At 42.8% G+C, this 8885-nt stretch overlaps 1 long non-coding RNA gene across 1 annotated transcript in view; it reads left to right on the top strand.

The window, feature by feature from the left end:
• The first annotated feature begins 559 nt into the window (after nucleotides 1-559).
• Nucleotides 560-8885, top strand: part of LOC116041898 — a 14491-nt gene continuing 6165 nt past the window's right edge. Inside the window, exons 1-2 of the long non-coding RNA XR_004103041.2 lie at nucleotides 560-569; nucleotides 3665-3671. This is a non-coding gene — a long non-coding RNA (uncharacterized LOC116041898). The remainder of the gene's footprint in view (nucleotides 570-3664; nucleotides 3672-8885) is intronic.

Raw genomic sequence — 8885 nt, 5'->3', positions numbered from 1 at the left:
GCCTGTTTGGATCGGGCCATATTACATTACATTACATTACATTACATTACATTACATGTCAATTAGCTGACACTTTTATCCAAAGCGACTTACAATTAAGTGATTTCAACCCTATAGGTGCAAACTCCAGACAACAAGTAGTAAGTGCAAGTACATTAGTTTTAAATAAGAAAAACTACAAAGAGCCAAATGAAAATGCAGCTTCAAAAAATATATATTAGTGCTGTCAGTTAAACGCGTTATTAATGGCGTTAACGCAAACCCATTTTAACGGTGTCAATTTTTTTTATCGCAAGATTAACGTTCTTTTTGGCCTAGCAAACTTTGTAGTTTTTTTCACATGCTGTTGCAACAACTAGTAACGTTAGAAAAACTACAACACCACACCGGATCTAGCTACACCGGAAACTAAACAACAGGCACGCCGCACACACTTGTTTGGGCTTTGCGAGCCGGCCAAAGAGTAGTAGGCTAACGTTACGTTTTGAGTGGATGGTGAGCACGAGACGCCAAAATGGATGCCAATAAGATTCTGAATGGAAAGTTTACCTTTAAAAAGTTGCCAAATGGTTCCATTGACGAGACCAAAGTGATCTGTGTGTTTTTTTGTTGTGGACTGAGCTATCATCGCAGCACGTCCAGTCTGAAATACCACTTGATGGCCAAGCACACAGCTGATGACCGAGCACACAGCTGATGGCCAAGCACACAGCTGATGGCTAAGCACACAGCTGATGGCCAAGCACACAGCTGATGGCCAAACACACAGCTGATGGCCAAGCACACAGCTGATGGCCGAGCACACAGCTGATGGCCAAGCACACAGCTGATGGCCGAGCACACAGCTGATGGCCAAGCACACAGCTGATGGCCGAGCACACAGTTGATGGCCAAGCACACAGCTGATGGCCGAGCACACAGCTGATGGCCAAGCACACAGCTGATGGCCAATTCTCCGCCCCCCTCGTCAAAGCCAGGCGATAAAAGCACAAAGCAAGCCGATCCACTTTTCCATGTTGGTAAGAGCATTAAAATGAGAAAAAATAATGGGACAAAAAGAAACACAAAAAGGACATTTAGAATAGATTATAATGTATGATTAATTGCGATTAATTGCGAGTTAACTATGACATTAATGCGATTAATCGCAATTAAATATTTTTATCGTTTGACAGCACTAATATACATATATATATATATATATATATATATATATATATATATATATATATATATATAATTTTTTTTTATGTTTATCCAAGGTGTAGTCGGAAGAGATGTGTTTTTAGCCTTCGGCGGAAGACGCGTAGGCTCTCGGCCATCCTGATGTCAATGGGGAGCTCATTCCTAATGATGGGTGAGGAAAGGAAGAAGGTCAGCAATAGACTGGAGAAGGATCAAGGGGGCAGGTGGTTGGGCGGGCGGAGGTAAAGTAAGATTTGGAGATAGAGGGGTGAAAGAGGAAAGTACTGGATGTGATGGATGGTAAGATGATTTCAGGAAGTGTGGTGGAGAATGAAGAGCGTATGTCATCTATCTTTTTTACAAAGTAATTGACAAAGTGGGTTGGGAGGACGGAGGAGGGAGGAGGGAGGAGGTGGACTGGGGGAATCTAGGAGGTAAGGGAAAATGGAAAAAAGCTTTTTGGGGTTGGAGAAAGAGGAATCAATTTTGGGTTTGATAAAAAGAGCTTTTTGCTGCAGAAATAGAGGCAGCAAAGGAGGAAAGAACAGACTGATAGGTAAGCAGATCATCTGGGTGTTTAGATTTCCGCCATTTCCTTTCCACTGCCCGTATAGTTGATCTATCAGCACGCACTGAGCCTGCCGTGAAGTAAGAGGGCAGAGAGAGTCAAGAGAGGAGGATAGAGTAGAGAGGAGAGTGTCTGTGGCAGCGTTGGGAGGCATGATGGAGGGAGGGTTGATAAAGTACTGCTCTAAATTCCAAACGCCAGTTTCATTGGCTACCCAGGAAAAATCAAGTGTGTAGTACAGTTTGTAGATCGTATGAACGGTGAGTCATTCCTCAATTTATAGTTAGATAAGTTAGCAGCAGACTTCCACAGCCTAGTCTGAGTGGGACAAGGGAGCAGGTTTTCCCCGACACAATATAGTGTCTGGCTTATTCCCCCTCGACCTTTATCACGCGCTCGCTTAGTGTCATACAAATTTATTAAAGGTGCTCTAAGCGATGTCACGCGTTTTTTAGGCTACAACATTTTTTGTCACATCCAGCAAACATCTCCTCACTATCTGCTGTTTACTACAGTTTTTAAGTCCATATTAACAATGGAAAGCCATTCTTACCAGTGGATCTTGATTGGGAATCAAATGAATGCAAATAAAGTGACTTTATGAACTTGATTTTAAGATTTGTATTTGTTTATTATATATTTAATCTTGTCACACATTTGAGTTTAACAACAACTTTGAATGCACCACAAGGCTGTAAATTTAAATTTCATTGAACGCACCGTCTGTGTTTTTCCGACAACGGCAGCTGCAGATTGTTACATCCCGCTGTTGAATCCTCTACAGTGAAATACAGTCACACTTTACACCGTTGGGCGTTAGCTGTCAGCATTGTAACCGTGTTTAATCCAGCTAACGGCAGGCTAATGTTAGCTGCTGTCGAGTATAGTGTTAACTAGCTAGCGGTAGGCTAACGTTAGCTGCTGTCGAGTATAATGTTAACTAGCGGTAGGCTAACGTTAGCTGCTGTCGAGTATAGTGTTAACTAGCTAGCGGTAGGCTAACGTTAGCTGCTGTCGAGTATAGTGTTAACTAGCTAGCGGTAGGCTAATGTTAGCTGCTGTCGAGTATAGTGTTAACTAGCGTCCTGTGCAGCGGTGTTTCTGTTTCCTGTGACGTCTGTTTCAGAGCATCAGAGAGAAGAGCAGACATATCAGTGGCACCAGAATGAGGCACCGAAATCGGCGTTGCTATTCCTGCAGCAGCAGGATGTGTTAAGAGGAAGTACGGCAAAATAGTAGCCTGTTAGGCACGACGCAAAGCCGAGTGAAGTTGAAATAAATTATAAATGACGGCATGCGCTTAATACGATTAAAAAAAAATTAACGCATTATGCTCGACCCTTAATCGCATCGCAATTAGCGCGTAAATGCTGACAGCCCTAAAAAAACATCTCCTCACTATCTGCTAGCTGCCTGTCCCCTGAACACACTGTGTCTGTAGACAGCTCAGGCTCCACAAACGGCAACAAAACTGTGCCAACCTGCACCACCAAATTGTCTTCCAGCCAATAAGCGGCGAGAAGGATTTGGGGGTTGGGGTTGGGGGGGGTTATGCGCGGATAGGAGGGGGAGGGGACGGGATGAGGAGGAGGGAGGGGCGAGCTAGCCTCCGTTTTGTTTGACAATACTTTGAACGTCAACAAGAAGTGACGTCACCCGACATCGCTTAGAGCACCTTTAATATTCAGCGCTGTCCAAACTGCTCTAACTTCCAAATACTGGTTTCATTGGGTGCCCAGCAATAAATCCGTGAAAGAAAAAAGTGTGAAGTAGATCGGATAAAGCGTTCTTGAGATATTTGAAAGACAACGGACACACAAACAAACAAACACACACACACACGCACACACACAGACGGTCCTCACGTTATAGTTTGATATAAACTCCAGATTTTCAGAATAAGGGGCAGAGGCAGCAGGTGTTGATCCAACATGGACGTCAGCATGCTGACAAACAACATTCCTGCAGGAAAACACAATCAGGTCTCCGTCTGGAAACCTCATCATGTCACAAGCGTGCACACACACACACACACACACACACACACACACACACACACACACGTGCATGTGCACGTAGGGGAGAATATAGTCATGATGTCACGTAGGACTGTAGGTGAGTGGGTCAAGAAAACAGTGTGTGTGTGTGTGTGTGTGTGTGTGTGTGTGTGTGTGTGTGTGTGTGTGTGTGTGTGTGTGTGTGTGTGTGTGTGCGCGCGTGTGCGTGTGCGCGCGCCAGATGTTTCCTCCTCAGTGTTTACAGTCACACAGAAGTACTTCCACCTCCGACCGCCCTCTGTTGCTATTCTTTAGAAAATAAAGAAAGATGTTGTCAAAAGTTAAAGATAAATAATAAATCAAAATATAATAAGATGTATAATTAATGGAGGAACTGAAGTCTTTTGGTTGCATCTGGACAAAGTTACCACTGAAGCAAGTCTCAGCAACAATCAGTGCTCAAAGTACATAAACTAATTACTATAAATGTGTCTTTTCTAACTCAACGCAGCATTTTCACTTCACTTCATTCAGCTTAGCTCCAACTTCCTTTCTATTTTAGTTTACTTTACCTAACGTTTACTAGGGATGCACCGAATCCAGATTCTTAGGGTTCGGCCGAATACCGAATCCACTAGTTAAGATTCTGCCAAATCCGAAGCCGAATACTGAATCCTCGTCCCATCCTCAGTCCATGAACACAGTGAACACATTAATGAAGTAAACAGTGACTGTCCTTCCTTTGCCGTACCTGAAGTTGCTGCATTTTGGCTGCTGTCTGTAGATTCCTTCATGCACAACTCGTATTCTTTCGGATGTTTCCTACCAGATGTTGTAACAGCGGTGATGTTGTGTATAGTTTAGGGTCCTCGCCACCACCAGACTAATCAGCATTGCAGATTGAACATGTAGCTGGACTTGAATGGCCTTCTTTTGACTGAAAGTACTGCCAAACTACACTTTTTCTGCTCACGAGTTCCATTTCCAATTTCTCAAAGCCTACTGCATTGAATGTTCCACCTACGTAAACACCTTCCCGTAATCAACGGCGCCGTCATTACGGTGACCAGCGTGGCGCGCGTAGTGTAAGTGTAGGGTTCGGTTCGCTGGGAAAAAATTCTAAAACCCCGTCAAAAAGCCCAATATTCGGCCGAATCCTGGATTCGGTGCATCCCTGACGTTTACCTTTACTTCATTCAGCTCTAATTGCAACTGCACTTCATTTTACGTCCCTTTCTACTCCACTGGACAACTTCACGTCAATTCACTTTACTTTACTGAATTTCGCTCCAATTCAAGTCAAGTAAAATTAACTTGACTCCACTCAGCACAGTTTCAACTCTTTCCCTTCATATTTTAAGGAGAAAATAGTCTTTTTGCATGTAATGGAGTAGTTTAAACAGTGTGGTATTGTTACTTTTACTTTATATTTACTTTATACCAACTTGGCTTAAGAAAGTGGGCATGTATGTTTACGCAAAGTCATGATGTCATGTTGCTTCTGTCTGTCTACTGTTTTGCAGGTAGCGTACAAGAAACCCATGTACTTCACTGAGTTGTACTGGTATATCCGTGTACAGAGTATACTTTTTAAGTACACGTTTATGCTTTCAGTAGAAGGCAACAACAGAACTGAAACTTGTTAAGGAAAAACTCAGGGAGCAGGCCGACTCATTTCACATATGTGAAAAAGATTTGGGATTATAATGACATACACAGGAGCATTTAATGAACACTCAATTGAGGAGAGAAGTAAGCAGGCAGTACAGTTCAACCACCATGTGTAATCGTGCCGTCCCCACTCTCTGAAGTTCCAGTCTTCCTGAAGGTGTATTTAAACTCATGCTGGAGGCGTTACGTTTAGCTGAACCTTCAATGTAAATAAAGATATTGCAGCCGCTCTCTCTCTCTCTCTCTCTCTCTCTCTCTCTCTCTCTCTCTCTCATCATCATCATACAGCCGCCTAGATTCTCTGAATCGGTAGAGACACCAACATAATTATATATGAACAGGTTTGGTTATTAGTAGTCTATATTCTTGACGTTCCACTTCCAGGATTGCTCCGTTTCCAACGGAAATTCTGCCGGATTTCACAAATTTTGGCCGGATATCCGTTGCCTTGGGCTTTCTTTGTGTTGGCGTTCTAAACTCCGGTGAAAAAAATTAGGTATAATGTCATTTTATTTGGTTTATTTACCATGAATTTAAAAAAAAGCATTGAAAAGAGGGACAAAAACGTTTTAAAAAGGCTCAAAAAGCATAAAAAAAAGTGACAAAACGTCAGGAAAAGTTCCAAAAAAAAGCACATTTTTCAATTTTGACCCAGAATGACAAGTTCATGGCCGACGGTGAAGACAACACAATGGTTAAGTGGCTCCGTGTCTCATAGTGCAACACATTCAGTATCATTAGCTTGACTCACAGAGCATTATTGCTTGAATGAGCCGTTGACTCACACTGGAGGAAATCCCAAAACTAGATGTGTCAGCCGGAGCCTGATAAGAGATAGATGTCCTACAAACATAATTATATATGAACAGGTTTGGTTATTAGTAGTCTATATCCTTGACGTTCCACTTCCGGGATTGCTCCGTTTGCGGATTTCACTCATTTCGACCGGATATCCGTTGCCTTGGGCTTTCTTTGTTTTGACGTTCTAACCTCTGGTGGATTTGTGAGGACTATGGTTAACTGCTCTTCAGATCTCTGCAGGGTAAATCCAGACAGCTAGCTAGACTATCTGTCCAATCTGAGTTTTCTGTTGCACGACTAAAACAACTTTTGAACGTACACATGTTCCACCAGAACAACTTCCTTCCTGAGGCTATTTTGCGGAGGCACCGTTGCCTTTCCAGACACAAAGCACCGCCCAAGACAATTGTGATTGGTTTAAAGAAATACCAATACGCCAGAGCATGTTTTTCTCCCATCCAGGAATGCTGTGTGGGCTAGCTAGACCCTCCTCTGCAGCGCTGTGGAGGAAGGTCTGTCAAAGTGAGACTAGGTTATTAGAGACTGGCCGAATATTCTCGTCCCATGACCTGTGACCTATGAACGACAGGATGTTGTCTAAGCTTTCCCTTTGTCTCATCATACCACAACATGGACTTTATTTCCACGTGTTTGGCTGTGTTTGGGGGTGTTTTTTGTGTGTGCGTATGTGACTGACAGCTGCTGCGCGGTATGGGAGGGCTGCTGGGATGCATCGGTGGTAGGATGTCCTGTCTCTTATCACTTCCCTTCGACTCCATTGTTCTCTGAGCTGCAGGGAATATTCTCCTCCTCCTTTTTCCACATCAACTACTTTTATTATCCACAGCGACGTGTCACCTGCCGTGGGTGTTTGGCACATCAGGCGTGAGGCCTTGGCATTTTTTTGGCGAGTTGTTTTGCGTTTGTCCGGTAATAATGTTTTGGCACGTGGGCCGACGGGTTGCTTCAGAGATGTCTTTAATGTTAGTTTTATGTCGGAAATCTAAAGTGTGTGACTTCATTGTCCTGTGATGCAGCGGACACAAAGGAAACTGTGTTCATGAGCAACAGGAGTTTGAGACCACACATTCTGCTTTACTGTTTTCTAACACAACAGCGTGAGTCTTCGGTCACTAACGTGCTGAACCTGACTCACTCTGTGTGTGTTTCGTTATACCACGGATGTGTCAGAGTGGGTGACAATGCCTCTGTATCTTCTAAAGTAAAAGTGTGCTCTCTCATGGCTGTGGCATGAAAACCAAATTGCAAAAATACTAAGATGAACTCATTCGAAAGGCCCCCCTTATGTCTGAATGGATTCCCTCTGGGGTTTTTTGGCAAATGAAGGAAGACTCAAACATATACAGTAGAAGGGGACGTAGAGTAGGAATGTCTGGCGCAACTAAACCTACTTCCAAGGTGCACGGAGAAGCGAAAAGCTCCAGCGACACTTTTAGTACAAAGAACAACTTTATTGTCAAACTAAAGTGTTTGGGCATCAGGTTTTCAGTAGGGGACTTAAAAATGTGTGAAACACAAGGCTGTCGTGTCCCGGAAGAAGTTAAGGAGAAAACACAAGACTTTCACCCAGGAAACAGGTGTTCATGTCCTGAAGAAGTTAAGGAGAAAACGCAAGACTTTCACCAGGAAACAGGTGTTCATGTCCTGGAAGAACTACTTAAGGGGACCAGTGTTTTAACCCAAACCACAATCTTTTTTTCTAATCTTAACTAGTCATTTTGGTGTCTAAACTAAACTGTCGTCATCGCAGGACAGTCATCTTTTGTCGGCTAAACTGTCACGTGACCGTGTGTCATCACATAATTTCTGATGAAGCTGCATGTTATTCAGGCTGATGGCTAAAAGAGTTCTTGTATCTCCTTATCTACTAGTCTCTTGGCCCTGGCTCAGGTTGGCTGCTAGGACTGAATTTGGATGAAGGGGATGTAAAATATTTCTAAAATCCAATCCAGTTTATAATCAAATGTTTGCATAAAAATAAAAAATCATTCTCTGCTGCAATTCCTTGATTTCTTTAACCCTTGGGTTTTCCTCGGGTCAAATGTGGGTTTCTTAACAACCAAATTGCCCCAAAATAACATGGATGCATGCATGTACGTTGTATGGAACCCAGACAACATACACATCCATGCATCTATGTTGTTTTATTTAATTTGACAGCATTTGAAAAAAAAATAATTTAAATGGTTTCTAAACAGCATCCTGACCAAACTTTTACATAAATCAGTCTGTGATTCACTCACCATCCTCTGATCTTAACTATTCTATTAGTCAGTCCCTCCAGAAAAATGCGGCGTGATTATGCGATCGCATAATTCAATGCATAATCAGCCAAAGTCCTCATATTTATGCGGGGGGCGCATTTTTTCAAATACGCCGCACTTTCGCTGCATAAATTGCCGATTTCCGTGCAAAATATGCAGGACTTGCATGATTTCATAATCCCCGCATTTTCATTGCAAAAAAGTATAAAATATATCTTAGCAGAAAGTTGAAAAATGTTGCGTTTACTTCACACAAGAGCAGCCATTTCCCCCTGTTGCCATGGGAACGTTATGAAGTGACGTAATTACACGACGTGAACATCATCGAAAAGCTGCAAACCCCGCGATGAAGCCGTGATGAAACCGCAATTTTTGCAA

This window comes from Sander lucioperca, chromosome 14 (assembly GCF_008315115.2).
Source record: "Sander lucioperca isolate FBNREF2018 chromosome 14, SLUC_FBN_1.2, whole genome shotgun sequence".
NCBI classification, from domain to species: domain Eukaryota; kingdom Metazoa; phylum Chordata; class Actinopteri; order Perciformes; family Percidae; genus Sander; species Sander lucioperca.
Note: the sequence above shows the minus strand (reverse complement) of the source record. Positions and strands in the feature narration are given on the sequence as shown.